Source organism: Triturus cristatus, chromosome 4_1, assembly GCF_964204655.1.
Source record: "Triturus cristatus chromosome 4_1, aTriCri1.1, whole genome shotgun sequence".
Lineage (NCBI taxonomy): Eukaryota > Metazoa > Chordata > Amphibia > Caudata > Salamandridae > Triturus > Triturus cristatus.
Genome location: NC_140585.1, coordinates 825,363,937 through 825,379,720, shown reverse-complemented (window position 1 = coordinate 825,379,720; position 15,784 = coordinate 825,363,937). Strand labels below are relative to the sequence as shown.

The 15,784-nt window shown below is 45.3% G+C and overlaps 1 long non-coding RNA gene across 1 annotated transcript in view; it reads left to right on the top strand.

Annotated features, from left to right (window-relative positions):
- Positions 1–7,020: 7,020 nt before the first annotated feature.
- Positions 7,021–15,784, top strand: part of LOC146855638 (uncharacterized) — an 87,648-nt gene continuing 78,884 nt past the window's right edge. Inside the window, exon 1 of the long non-coding RNA XR_014980861.1 lies at positions 7,021–7,198. This is a non-coding gene — a long non-coding RNA (uncharacterized LOC146855638). The remainder of the gene's footprint in view (positions 7,199–15,784) is intronic.

Genomic DNA, 15,784 nt, shown 5'->3' with positions numbered 1-15,784 from the left:
TCTCTCTCCCATCTGTTGCTGTTGGCACTCCAGCAGCGTTGTCCTCTGGCTGACCTGAATCATCATCATTGTCCTCAAAATCTGTTAGTTCCACCTCTGTACCTCTCTTTGTGGCAAGGTTGTGCAGCATTGCACAAGTGGCAATGATCTTGCAACAGATGATGGGTGTGTACTGGCGTGCGCATCCGCTTTTGTGGAGGCAGCGGAACCTGCTTTTCAATAGTCCAAACGTGCGCTCCACCACGTTGCGTGTAGATTTGTGTGCCACGTTATATCGTCTGTCACTCTGGGTTGATGGGTGTAGGTAGGGAGTGAGGATGAATGACTGCACGGCATATGCACTGTCGCCTAGGTGAGTGAAAGTGAACCATCAGTCACATGTCTCAATACACTATGATTTGCAAGTCTCATGGGGCGTCACTGTTACTTACCTAGCAGGTATCCGTCTCCAAATTCTCCAGCACGCAGTCGTGTGTAGATCCCACTGTTCTGGAAGATGTAGGAGTCGTGGGTGCTCCCAGGAAACTTCGCTACAATATCAGTGATGATGTTCCCTGCATCGCAGATTACCTGCACATTGATGGAGTGGGTGGACTTTCTGTTCCTGTAGATGTGCTCAGTGGCAGCTGGTGGGCAGATTGGGATGTGTGTGCCATCAATACAGCCAATGACATGGGGGAACTGTGCCATGTGATAAAAGTCAGTTTTAGTTTTCTGCAGTTCAGCCTGTGTGTTTGGGAAGCTGATGTAGTGGTGCATTCTCTGCATCATGGCATCCAGGAACTTCCTGAAGAAACGGGACAGGCAACTCTGGGATACACCGCCCACCGCAGCTATCACCCCCTGGTAACTGCCAGATGCCAGTAGATGTAGGCTGCAGAGCACCTGCACATGTGGTGGTATGGCATGCGCCCTTCTTGTTGGCTGGTCCAGGAGTGGGTGCAGGTCCCTGATCAGGTCCATGATGGTTTGGGGGTGTAGCCTGTACCTTTTATGTATCTCATCCTCAGTCAGTTGGAATAGTGTGATGCGCTCTCTGTAAATGCGTTCCTCCCGTCTCCAAATCCTCAGACCTGCTGCCTGTAGACGTAGGCGCCTTGCAATGACATACAGAGCGGCCATGTTGTCCACGCTGTTGCATTTTGGGATTGCTTATATGCACTGTTGATGCTTACCACCTGCTTTCAATCCGTGTTAATTACCGACTCTTAATTACCGAATTTCATGGATTTCTTAATTACCCAATTTACCTACATGTCTTTTTCAGTTTTACAACTTCATATTTACCACTTCATATTTACCGATTCGGTAAATCTGTATTCGGTAAATATGAATCGGTATTTACCGCTTCATATTTACCGAAAACTGGTTTTTGGCCTCCTACATCTCACTTGACTAAATACCGGTCGGTAACGGCATATTTACCGAATTTCGGCCGTTACCGACCGGTATTTAGCTACCTACATATGGCCCCCAGACACCAATAATGCACTCACTTGAGTGCCCCCTACATTGCATTTCTGGATTTGGTATTTACCGAATCGGTATTTTACCGATTTCTTAAAATTCCAATTCGGTAAATACCGAATCCAGAAATCAGCCACCTACATCTCAAGTGCCTCAATACCGGTCGGTAACGGGATATTTACCGATTTTCGGCCGTTACCGACCAGTATTGAGGTACCTACATGAGGCCCTAAGTGTCTTTTCCTGGTGAAGTCAAAATCCACAAAGGCTCTGGGAGATTTAACAAAATATGAGGTTCCAGTGGGTAAGTCAAAGTATGCATATTTTCAAAAAGCTTGTGAACAAGTTGCCATGCTTGTGCAGAACTGCATGCTTGGTGGAATACAGAATGATGTGATATGTGAACATAAATAAAAACAGAACGTTGTGTCAAGACTCGTGCGCCTGTAGACACTGCTACAGATACCCCACTATTCACTGTATGCACCTACTCCCCAAACACTGATGGGACAATGAGCAAGGGTACACAGGCAAACAAAACAAGGTAGGTAAGGGGAGAACACTCTCAACCCAGAAGAGACACACCAACCTAGGGTGTAACTGTCAGCAATCCAAAGAGATTTCTGGAGGATGGCTGCGGATTGGATACACCCACCTATCCGATTGCACTGTCAGTGACTGAAGACCGAAAACAATTATTAGACTCCGCTGATGGCAATAGGGTACATCTGCTCTGCATCTGGTGTTGCGGAATTGCTCATTCTTTCTGTTTGGAATGTTTTCATGTCTCTTTTTAGATGAATTTTAACATGTGTTAAGGCTGAGAACAAATTATCCGCAGTGTCCACGGCCTTGAAAACTAAAATGAGCCAATGTCATTATAGAGACTACTGTAGCTAGCCCCATGGCCCTGCAAGCACCCACTCCTCAATACCTAAAATACCTAAAATAACAATGCACTGGGATATGAATAACCAGGGGGCACAAGGAAAAAACACACGGTAAGTATAGGGGAGGGAACCGTGGGATACCCCAGTCTGGGGTGGAAATATCAGCAACACACAAGGCCCTGTAACACAATACGAAGAAATACACAATGTATACACAATGTATACAAATAACAAAGTGTATCAATGTGGCTAGAGCTATGTAGCATTAATCCTTTGTGTACTCACTTTCCTTATGCCTGAGTCAAGTAAAGTACTGGTAAAAGGTCCCAAGAATGAAATACTGGCCTAATATTTCTGAGAAACATAAGGGAGCATTCGGGAGCGAACAACTAGAAAGCAATAAAGGTGAAGAGAGGAAGAAGATGGGTAATGTACTACACAGTGGACAACTTGGTGCCAGGCAAGGAAGTAAAGTTCCAGTCAACCTTTTCAGCATCTCCACCACCGCTGACCCAGGACAGGAAAAGCATCAGCAATTTTGGGAATGTTTGGAATGTGGCATTATCTTGGATTGGGCATGATCTGAGACCCTGTACTCATGTATCCACCATGTGCAATTCGGATTTAGAAGGCATCCAATCTGGCCTCGCCTTCCACAGACCTGCTCTATGCCACTCTATGCCACGCCAATCTATGCACTCTATTCTATTCTACACTATTCTACTCTAAGGCACTCCACTCTATGCCACACCACACCCCACACTCCTCACTCCACTCTATGCCACTTCACTCCATTCTGCTCTTTGCCACTCTGCTCTATGCTATGCCATTCCACTCTATGCCACTCCATGCCACTCCACACTACACCACTCTACTCTACCCCTCTCTACTCTATACCACTCAACTCTATGCCACTTTATCCCACTCTATGCCACTTCACTGTATACCACTTCACTCTTCGTCACTCCACTCTACGTCACTCTACTTTTCTCTACATCACCCCACACTCCAGTCTATGACACTTCACTCTACACCACTCTAATCTATACCACTCCGCTGTATTCTTCGCAACTCCACTCTATGCCTCTCCACTCTACTCTACACCACTCTATTGTATAACACTCAAATCTATTCCACTCCGCTCTTCTCTGCACAATCATCCCCACTTTACGCCACTCTACTCCATTCCATGCTACTCCATGCCACGCTGCCTCACACCACTGTACACCACCCCATGCCACTCCACTATATGCCACTCTACTCTATGCTACCGTATGCAACTGTCCTCTACGCTTCTTTATTCTACATCACTTTAGCCTATGCCACTCTATTCTACACCACTCCACTGTATGCCACTCCCCTTTTGCCATACCACTCTATGCCACTTCACTCCACTCCACTCCATGCCACTCCACTCTATGGCACTCCATGACTCTCCACTCTTCTCTATGCCACTCCATTATATGCCACACCATTCTGTGCCACTTTATCCCACTCTATGCCACTTCACTGTATACCACTTCACTCTTTGTCACTCCACTCTACGTCACTGCAGTTTTCTTTACACCACCCCACACTCCAGTCTATGCCACTTCACTCTACACCCCTCTAATCTATACCACTCCACTGTATTCTACTCCACTCCACTCTATGCCTCTCCATTCTACTCTACACCACTCTATTGTATGCCACTCAAATCTATTCCACTCCGCTATTCTCTATACAATCCACCCCACTTTAGGCCACTCTACTCCATTCCACGCTACTCCACTCCAAGCCATTCTACACCACTTTACTCTATCTCACCCCATGCCACTCTACTCTATGCCACTCCACTCTAGTCAATGCCACTCTATTCTACGCCACTCCAGTCTGCGCCCACACCGCTCCACTCTACTCTATGCCACTGCACACTACGCCACTCTACGTCACACCACTAACTTTTAGCTGTGTTAAACAGCAGCCACACTGCTGTACAAAATGGCTAAAAGACATTGGCAAAGCCACTAGCTCTTGCATAGGCGAGTGCTATTGGCTTTTCCAGTGCTTGTTTTAGAGATCAGTGTATATTTAGACGCTGTGCTCATGTGGGAATGTTCCTTCCATGCTCTATTGGACAGATTATTGCTGGTTGACTTTCAGCATTTTGTGAATGAGGATGGTGTTGAGGGCAGCAAAGACTGGACACTTTATCTTTGTACATGGACTCGATTAGTCTCTTTCTGACCCAGCAGCCACATTGCTCTTTTTACTATACTGCTCTAGAGCTGTTCAGGGCCTTATTGGTTTTATCGGGTACAATGCACCATTAAATTGTTGCCTGCAAAGCTGTAAAGCTGTCTGGAAGAGAAGCTGGCTACAATGCCCCCCAATTAGTAGATGAAATGAAGCAATATCTAGTGGGTCATATACAAAAGACCAGTGACCCCATAGAACCAACATCCTGACTTATTCGGGATGGCAAGGCATGCAATTCAAGAGCACTTGGAAAATAAGCCTCAGTCTGGAAGGTAAGACTATTAGGGCCCAACTGAAAGAGATGTGGTAGCAGTAAAATGGGGATTTTCACCTATTTTTTCTCTATAGACCTATGATGTTGCAGAAAGAGATGCTAGGGACCTTTACTGCTGAGTCACTTAATATATCCCACGTTCTGTTGATCCACAGCCGGGCCAAGTAGCGCATTTTCTTTGACTGTGGAAATGGTGGTCTAAAAAGCTTGATTTCCACTGGGGGTAATGATTAAGTGAGGGGAAAATAGTAGTATAATATATGGACGGAGACTTTCCCTCATTTTTCGGGTTCTGTCACTTAAGACATATATATAAAGTCACAAAATTCCAAGTTGACTTTAAAGTTCCCAAATTGCACACCGTCAATGCACATAACATGCCATTGAATCCAGACCTATGTATCACCATCAGATTGTGCAACATTTTCTTAATTTCTCCTTTCACCCATTTCCTTATAGCACTTGGGAATTGGAGAAATGTGCTTCACGAAAACCCAATTATATATCAATGGAAGGGAGTAAGAATCTTCGCAGCAGTCACAGGAGCTCTCCCGCCACTCTCTAAAAGGAATGTTGCACGACATCACGCCCTCTTCGATGTATGCCTTGAGGGCACTGCTCCATGCTGACAATCTGTCAAACATACAGACAAAGTGCTCAGGCTACCACGTGTCACCCAATACCAATCTTTGCATGTTTGCTGTGGATGCAGCTGCCCAGTAAGCACAGCTTAAACATCTTTTATATGTCCCATAAAAGGCACGAAAAAAGATCCCCAATCTTTGCCCCAGACTCTCAGACCTTCTTAAAGGTCTAATTCACTGAACTAAAATAAAAACGTACAGGACTGACGCTGTTTGAGCCTTGGAAAGAAGATAGACTCCCAGAGGCAGAGCAGGAAATGATAATTGGACATCTCCCTTCTCTGTAGGTTGTGAAATACAGACATAATTGTAGAGCAGAGATTCCCCAATGCCCCTCGACCCCGCTGTCACTGCACCTGCTGCATCTTTGATAGCTACGCCCCTGACTACCCTCTCAGAGCGGTGAAAGGAAACTAGCAGTATTAATAGAAGTTGTGTCATAGCAAAGTTCTGTGGAAAAGTGGCTGTTCACGGTGGATGTAGCAAAAGTACGTCACTCAGTAAGAACATGCTTGCTGGAGAAGTGCCCAAGCCCAACTTTCATCTCCCTCTGCCAACAATAAAACATTTGGCTTGGATTAGGGACTCTGCTGGAAGGAGACACTGTGCAAAAAATACTAAAACAAATAAACACAGAAGCGCCCTGAATTCATCATTGCTAACATTGGAGGCATGAGGTGCGTCGGTTGGGGCCTAGGAGGGGCGCTGGAAACTTGAGCGATGTGAGTCAGGACTTTTATCGTCTGGCCCCAGACAAGAGCGGGGCTGGAGGCCGCCCTCTGGAAGATAAGCGGTATTTAGACAATGCTATCGAGGAGAAGGGGCGTTATCTACCAAAGAGGCCCATTTAGGCTGCGCCTGGAACAACACAAGATCTGTTTACATGCAATTGTAGCCAAACGTCTTCTAAATTACAACTCTGTGACCATAGCATTCTCTACAACTTTCCAGCTTTTCAATGTGTTATTAATACTTAAAGAAAAACAATGTTTTGGTAAGGCAGAATGTCTTCTAGCTACATAAAAACACAAATAAATGCACATATATAACTGAAACATCCCTGCAGACACGAACGTGCATACCTGCAGATATGAAGTGTTAGCTGAACTTTTAAAGTTTATGGACTGCACCAGTTTCAAATTATTCTGAGTCCTTTAATAAGTACAGAGACATGGGAGATATATATATATATATATATATATATATATATATATATATATATATATATATATATATATATATATATATATATATATATATATATATATATATATATATATATATATTATATATTGAATTAATACACTGACGATACAAAGCCTTTTGCCACCTACTGCCAGATCTGAAATAATGATGATAAAACTCACGCACGTGGAAACAGACTTTTTGGGTTTTTTTTGGTCTGCACTGGTTTGACAAATTGGCTTCATGGAGCTCGGCTGAAAGGCATCTCTCTCTGTCTGTAGACTCCGCGTGACCTGCAAAGGCTTGCAGCTGGAACGTTGTCGACTCTTAGCGGAATGCACAGCTGCCTGACGCGGCGTGATCACTCGGGGGTCTCACAAACAGGCGCGCGACAGATATTAATGCGGAGTCGTGAGTCGTTCATTGCCAGCGCCTGCAGCACATGTTACTACATGATAGGCAGGAAAGCCTTTGTTCGGCGGACTGGACTCATTTACCAGGTGAGAAATACTTCTGACAGCAGCGGTGCCCCTTGGCCATGTGCCGAGCTCGGATACTCTACAGATGTGCAGCGGTGATGTTTCTTGGCAAACATGCCACAGTGTTTAGAGAAGGCTCTCTTGAGATGATATGTGAGAGGCCTGGTGGGAAACAGCAGGGGTGAAGTAGGCGTAGAAAATCAGCTGTGTAGTGCTATTGGCTGTGCTGGTAAGCTAGGTTATGCTTTGAATGGCCTAGAAGCTTTCTTTTATGCTGGAAATCATTTACACACAAGCGTCCGGTTCACAAGCAGGGCGAGTGAGAGGAGTACTTTGCCTTTACCGGTGATTAAGATGCAAGAGATGAATAAAGAGAGCGGTGTAAAGTTACTTCACCCACTTTGGAGTTATTTTGTTTTTTATATATTACCTACTGGCAGTCACCAGTAGGCAGTTGTAGTTAGGCTGTAGTTTCCATAGGAAGAGCGTTTTTTCACGTGCCAATAACTTTGGCGTCGTTTGATGAATCCTCGCGAAATTAAAAAAAACTAGTTAGACACTCAACTCAGCTGCTGTCTTGAAAGTTTCGGGGTGATCCATCGATCGGGGGCCAAGAAAAAGTGGGGTCCTAAAAATCATTTTCCCCATGTTAATTTCCATAGGAACTTTAGAAACAGCTACAGCCTGAACTGCTGAACAGAATTACACCAAATTTGCAGAAAGGTAACTGTTGGTCCAGAAAGCACTCTTTTTTTGTAAATTGGTGTAAATCCGTTTAGTAGCTGTTGAGTTATATAAATATATTTCCAGTTGTATATATAGTGACACGGAGGGTCCGTGACCCCTCCTGATCTCATGCTGAGATCTGGTTGGCTGCCAACACTTCAAACCACGAAGAGTTGGCAGCCATATTGTGACTCGACTTGAACCAAGTCACAGAAAAAATGTACAAAAAAAAAAGAAAGAAAAGGGGACAGGGATGAAATACCCTGACCCCTAGGCCTCTTGGGGCGGACCCACAGGGACTCCGCAGGGCAAAAAAAAAAAAAGTATTTGTAAAAAATATTTCAGCGAGATCTATAGATTCCACCCAAAAAAAATAAAGAAGAGCGGGCACCCGCGCTTTGTTACTATTCGGCCCACGGGTAGGCAAGGTCCTGTGGGCATTATAATAAAGAAGAGGAGGCACGTGGGCCTCCCCTCCTTGGGCTTATTGATGCCCCAGGGACCACCACCTCCAAAGGCTTGTTTAATGGAAAATGTGGGGGAGGTCCATATGACCTCCCCCTCTGCCCCCAGGGACAGCACCTACCCGGGGCTTATTTATTTATCAATGGGGAGCCACTTGGGACGCCTCTAACCTGGGGACCACCACCTCCCTGGGGCTCTATGTATAAAGAATGCGGGGGACCAGGGTGACCCCCCGCAGCCCTGGGGGTCACCACTTCCCCAGGCCTTTATTTTTAATTAATGTATGGGGGCCTGATAGACCTCCCTCCGCAGTCCGCGGGACCGCCACCTACCCAGGGCTTTTGTCAAATTGAAAGCAGGAGTGCCACATGGGCCCCGTAGCCCCAGGTGCCACTACCTCTCCGGGGCAAATTCTAAGAAAGGAGGGGGGCATGTGGCCCCCCTCCTGGAGCCATACATGGCCCTGGGAATCAACACCCCCAGGGCCGGCTCCTGCTGTGTCCCGAGAAGCCCACCCCTGGGACAAAGCTGTCTGTTATGGCTTTGCAGGAGCTTTACCACTATCGCCAAGTCATAGAAAACTGTGCTCCGCTTCTAGAAAGCGAAAGCATAAAAAAGGCTCAGCCTGCTAGAAGCGGAGCACAATTGCTTTCACACAGAGGAAGATGCATGTTTAGCAGCTTCCTATATGTAAAAGCAATGCCGGCTCAAGCAGGAGGCTGGTAGCCGGCAGGGACCGCGGAGCCTTCAGGACCCCTCTGCAGTCTGCAGCAAAAGTACCTGGGTGCGCTGGGTAAGACTAGGGCACCCAGAAGAGAGTTTGGGCCCCAGGGATGGGGTCCCTGGGCCCAAAATAGGCCCAGGGAGGTGGGCAGCATGGCCCCCCTTTCACAAAAGTCCTGGCCCTAGCGGATGTTGTGCTCCCTTAATTAATAAAAAAATAAAAATAAAGCAAAACCAGCAAGTCACCGAAGGCCCCACCCTCTCTCAACACCACTCTGCAAATGCACTTCCTGGCAGAATGCTGGTTGGGGGATGCTGAGGGTCCCTGGGGGCCAGAAAGCCCTCCTGTTACCTTTTGTAAATCCCACAGAGCATGATTGCTGAGAGGACGTTAGAGGCCTTGCCCCTTTTCTCCACCACTCTAAAAATGCACCTCCTGATGCACTGCTGGTGTGGGGATGAAATCACCTTGGCTCCAGAGGGTCCTTGGGGGCCAACAAGCCCTTCTGTTACCTCCAGTAAGTCCCACATAGAGGGATTGCTGCGAGATCTTCAGAGGCCATGCTCCCTTTTTCCACCACTCTGCAAAAGTGCCTCCTGGTGCACTGCTGGTTGGGGGATGAAGTCCCCTTGGATGCGAAGGGTTTTAGTTTATTTAGATTTATAGAGCGCCTTGTTACACCAGCTGGTGTGTCCCTGCACTGTTAATTACCACTGATAATTCTCATAAAAGTTATTGCTCTGCAGTTCATAGGTAGTTATGTATCTATTGTGAAAAAAGCCATGTTTTCAGCTTCTTACGGAAGATCTTCTCTAAAGGTTCCTTCTGGAGGGATATGGGTAGTTCATTCCAGTTCTTAGCTGCCAGATACCTAAATGATCTTACGCCCATACAAGCTCTTTTTATCCGAGGGATTTTTACCAGATGTGTTCCGGTAGATCTTAACTGACGTTCTGGTTCGTATACAGAAAGTAGGTTATGCAAATAAGTAGGGCCTTTCCCTTGCAAGATACGATGGCTTTAACATAGTGCCTTAAATATGAAAAGTTTTTGAACAGGTAGCCAGTGTAGTGTCTTTAGTGCGTTTTCCGAAGGTGCCCTTCTTGGCAGGTTCAGGGTAAGACGTGCGACTGCGTTCTGGATGGACTGCAACTTCTGTAATCCTCTTTTTGTTGCTCCCAGCAACAGCACATTCCCATAATCCAGTCTTGCTGTGACCAGAGCATGGATCAGGTTTTTTCTTTATGATATAGGAAGAATGTCAAGGATTTTCCTGAGGATATTCAAGATTCCGAAACATTTCCCTCTTGTTCTATGGATCTGAGCATCAAAAGATAGTTTTGAATCCAACCATATTCCCAGATTTTTTACCTCCGACTTTGGGGTTGGGACTGAGCCAAGCATAGTTGGCCACCATGCCGGCGACCATATTGATGGAGCATTTCCTACTATCCTCATCTCAGTCTTATTGCCATTTAGACTTAAGCAATTGTCTGACATCCATCCAGCCAGATCTTTCAGGCAGGCTGCAAAACTGTTAGCTGCTTGTGGTGAGTTGGGTGTCAGCGTGACCACCAGCTGGGTATCGTCGGCATACGACACAATTGATACTCCATGTTTTTCTACAATATCAGCTAAGGGGGCTACGTAAAAATTAAAAAGAGTCGGGCTCAATATTGAACCCTGCGGCACCCCCTGTGCTAGAGTGATATTTGTTTAGGTGAATGCAGATTGTACCACTTGTAAGCTACATTCCTGAAGGTAAGTTAACATCCAGTCCAACGCAGCTCCCCCCACACCTTCTCTACTAAGTCGGTGTATAAGCATCTTATTTGACACCGTATCAAACACTGCGCTTAGGTCTAATAGGACCAGCTCAGTCGTTAGTCCTTCATCTACTCTCTTCCGTATCGTCTCTGTAGCACAGAGCAGGGCTGTCTCTGTTGAATAAGTTGGCCTGAAACCTGATTGGGTAGGATGTAAAAGTTTATTTTCCTTGATAAGGCCCTCTATTCACCACTTTTTCCGCAATTTTGGAGAAGTATGGTAGCAGTGACACCGGCCGCAAGTTTGTTAAAATGTTCCCATCCCCTGTGGGGTTTTTTCTCAGTGGACGAACCATTGCCTGTTTCCATGTCTTTGGGGGGTAACAATCCCTCCTGTTATCTCTAGTAAGTCCCACAGAGTGCGACTGCTGAAAGGACTTCGGCGGCCATGCCCCTTTTCTCCATCACTCTGCAAATGTGCTTCCTGGCTCACTGCTGGTTGGGAGATGAAGTCCTCTTTACTCTACTGTGTCCTTGGGGGCCAACAAGCCCTCCTGTGACCTCCAATATGTCCAACACCACAGAATTGCTAAGAGGTCTTCGGAGGCCACGCCCCTTTTCCCACCAATCTGCAAACGCGGCCCCTAGTGCACTGCTGTTTGGGGGATGAAGTCATCTTGGATGCCCAGAACCCCTCCTGTTAACTCCAGTAAGTCCAACACAACAGCATTCCTGAGAGCTGGTTGGAGGCCCGCCCCTTTTCCCCATCACTCTGCAAACATGACTACTAGTTAAAAAACATACAAATGCACTTACAAAACCAAAGGTTACAGGGGTGTTAAAGTTAGGAAATAGAATGAAACAGACCTTAGAAATTCACTGAAAAAACCAAAGGTTACAGGGACGTTATAGTTAGGCTCAGAGTTCACAAGTACAAAATCTGTGAAATTCAGCATTAATAGTTCCCTGAGCTAACAATAACTTACGCCCCCAAAATGCACTGCTTATGATCTCACATATTACATCTCTCATGACATAGTCAGTGACAACACTGATGACATCGCAAATGACATCACTGATGAAATCACAAATTACATCATCCATAGAACCACTCACATCCCCATACAACCTCTCATATGTCTACTCATATACACACATAACCACTCACATATCCATTCACAGACCCATAGCAGTACTCATACACCGACTCACTCCTCTATAGAGAGGCTCACACACCCACTCATTGACTCATACAGCCACTCACACCACAATTCACTTGCCCACACAGATACTCATACAACCAGTCACTCACCTATACAACCACTTACATAGCCACACACTCTGCCATACAGCTACTCACACACCCACGTATTCACCTGCACAGTCACTCATACACCCACTCACTCACCCATATAGCCTCTCAACTCAACCACTCACTCACCTATACAAGCACTCACACACTTACTCACACACCCACACAATCACTTACATACCCATTCACACATCCATACAAGCACTCACACATCTGCTCACTCATCCATACAATCATTCACACAGATACTCACTTTCCAATACAGCCACTCACACACCAACTTACGTAACCAACCACCCACTCAATAGCCACTCACTCACCCATACAGCCTATTACTCACCCAGTCACTCACTCATACAGCCATTAAGACATGCATTTTGCCACCAATACAGTCACTATCCACCCAGTTATCCACCCATAGAGCCACTCACAATGCCACTCACTCACCCATATAGCCACTGTCACATCCACTTACTCTCAAATACAGCCACTCACATAGCATCTCACTCCCCCACACAGCTACTCATACACTCACTTACACACTCATAAGACCACTCACACACCCATACACACAAGGATAAATACAGTCAGTCAACCATACACATACTATATGTTAAGAATAGTATCACTCAGTAGTAGTGCACCTAGTATACTAATTTAACTTATGTAGTTGGTTAGTATATATGTTTAACACCCATAAACTCTTAAAAACACTTACACTCACTTGATAATGTCATCAGTTATGTCATGTGTCATGTCATTTGAGATGCTATCAGTGATGTCATCAATGATGTCACTGACCATATCATGAGTTATGTTTTATGTGAGGTCATGAGCAGTGCATTGTGGAGGCAGACGTTATAGTTAGCTCAGGTAACTATAACTGCTAAATTTCATTGGTTTTGTATGAGTAAAATTTGAGCCTAACTATAACTTCCCTATAACCTTTGTTTTTTCAGTGAATTTAAGTATTGGTATTGATATATTGCAAACCTAGCTGGAAAGCAACAGGTCATTGTATATACTTGGGGTATAGGAGACCATCTACAAGATCACGTTCATCTTGTGGCGATTACACATATACATTTCACACATCACATACAAAATTTTAAGACTGTAGGAAATTGGGTTATTCGTTGTGCAGGATGTTAGGCCTGCACAAGTAATAGGTTCACAATTTCACCTTACTGGGAACCAAGCACCCCATTGTAGCGCTTGACTCACAGGAAAGCAAAGCAGAGCAGTCCAAGGCCTACTCTGGTGATGGAGGCGTGGGCTAGTGATCTTCATTCGCTGGCAGGCAAAAATAACATTTTATAAATGATTGTCCAGATCTTCAGAAAAAGGCAAAGTACATTTATTACTTACACACCCAAGGATTTAAGTGGGCTGTGTCCTGCCAGTGTCGGCAGTTCTAAAAAGCAGGTGCAGAGACTGGTCCCTATCAGGCTCTATATTTTTGCCTTCACCCTCAGGGTGGAAAAAAATCTTAACTCTGCAGCAGTACCACACTTCGTTACCTTTGAGGTAACTTCAAAGAGACTCATTATAGTTCTTTCAGTCTCATCATTTCAAAACAGAAGCATTTTCACTGTTCTATACAATGAAGCCATGTTGTTGCTTATTAATCTTAGGCAACTAACAACCATTGACAACGATAGAGATTTCTTGTGATTCACGAACCAAGATGTTGATGAAGCATATTACCATGGGGGTTCTTTTGAATCCTTATCTTGACACTTCCACTTGGCTGAATAGCTTCTGTGATTACGTTTTTCCCTGCAGAAGTCCATTGTTATGAACGAAACACGTTGGCTGTCTTCACTCCACATATGTGATGCTTTTTAAAGAAAAGAAAATAAAGACAAGAATTACATCCTTGTTTTGGGTTATTGTTGTGGTGCATCTCTATGCTCTACATTTTCATTTTTGCTGGCCATATGACTCTGAGTATTCGAAGTTAAAATCTGCTTTACGCAAGACAGTTAGGGTCCCCACTGAGATATCCGAACTGAGGAGGGCATATAACTCCGCTATAAAAGAAAGAAAATCGGAGTTAAAAAAACAACTTTGGGACCAACTGCACGAGAGCTGTTTTTGTAAAAATAGTGCCGCATTCTGGAAAGTGGTTAAATCACCTTTCTTGACCGATAACGGTGGCTCTCCCAAAATAGAGGTCGCCATAGATGAAAAGGACTGGGTAGAGCATTTCTCAAATTTTTTTATGATTGATCCATTATCAACAAATGTTAGTGACAATGATTTTTACCATCAACAGTCTTCGCCTTTCCCTATTGACCTGACCATTTCACTTGATCAGGTCACTCGGGCTTTAAGTGCAAGCAAGAAAGGGAAGACCCCGGGCCCCGACGGGGTCCCAATAGACTTTTTTAAAACCCATACTGACCTTTGGATTCCTCTTTTGACCAGGGTCCTTAATGCACTCTGCATCATCGGTATTCCGGAATCCTGGAAAAAATCTATACTGGTCCCGATCTTTAAGAAAGGGGACAGAAGCTCAGTCTCCTGCTACTGCCCTATTTCCCTATTGGGCACCACGGGGAAAATGATGGGCCGCATAATTCTTGGTCATATGCAGGAGTGGGCGGAGGAAAATAACATCTTATCTGATCTACAATATGGGTTCCGTGAGGGTTTGGGGACCATAGACCAAGCCTTAAACTTATCACTTCTGATTGATAAATATGTAAACATTAAGGCTGGAGCATTCTACATGGTCTACGTAGACCTGTCAGCCGTGTTCGATTGGGTCAGCCACTCTAAACTCTGGTCCATCCTATTAGACCTAGGGATGGATCGGAGTGTAGTTACCTTTGTGAGGGAACTTTACGCTGACGCGACTGCCAGGGTGAGGTTTGGCACCAGTGGAGAACTCACCGCGTCGTTTGGAGTGGAGAGGGGCGTCAGACAAGGTTGTGTCCTGGCCCCCTTCCTCTTCACCCTTTACACTAATGGTCTGGAGAGGGAGATGTTGAGGGCAGCCCAGGACCTTCCTATGGCAGCCAATCGTCTAATACCGGCTCTTCTGTATGCAGACGACGCGGTGATATTGGCCCGCACCCCAAACGAACTTCAGAGGGCCTTAAATGAGCTATGCTCTTTTCATGGCCAATTTGGATCTTAAAGTCAATATTGGGAAAACCTTCGTTATGAAGGCGGGGGTTGGTAAAAAAAAAAAAAACAGGGCTATTTACTTGAACAATGAAAAACTGGCGACCACTGATAAATACCCTTATTTAGGTGTCATGATTGACCAAAAACTTAGCTGGAAACCGGCAGTTGAAGTGAGGAAACTTCAATTCACGAGAACCACTTCCACTCTTGTAAATTTCTCTAGAAAACTAGGGAAAAAAGCACCCGTGGAAATGGTTAAAATTTACAAAGCCAAATGTATTTCAGTGGCTTTGTATGGAGCGGGTGTATGGGGCCACGTAGCCGTGGGTCCCATTCAGGCAGTAGAGAACTGGTTTCTGAAATACCTTCTCTCACTACCAACCACTGCTGCAACTTATTCCTCCCACCGGGAACTGGGTCTTCCGTATGTGACAGATCTGGCGAGAATCCAGCCACTGTTATTGTGGCACCGAATTTGG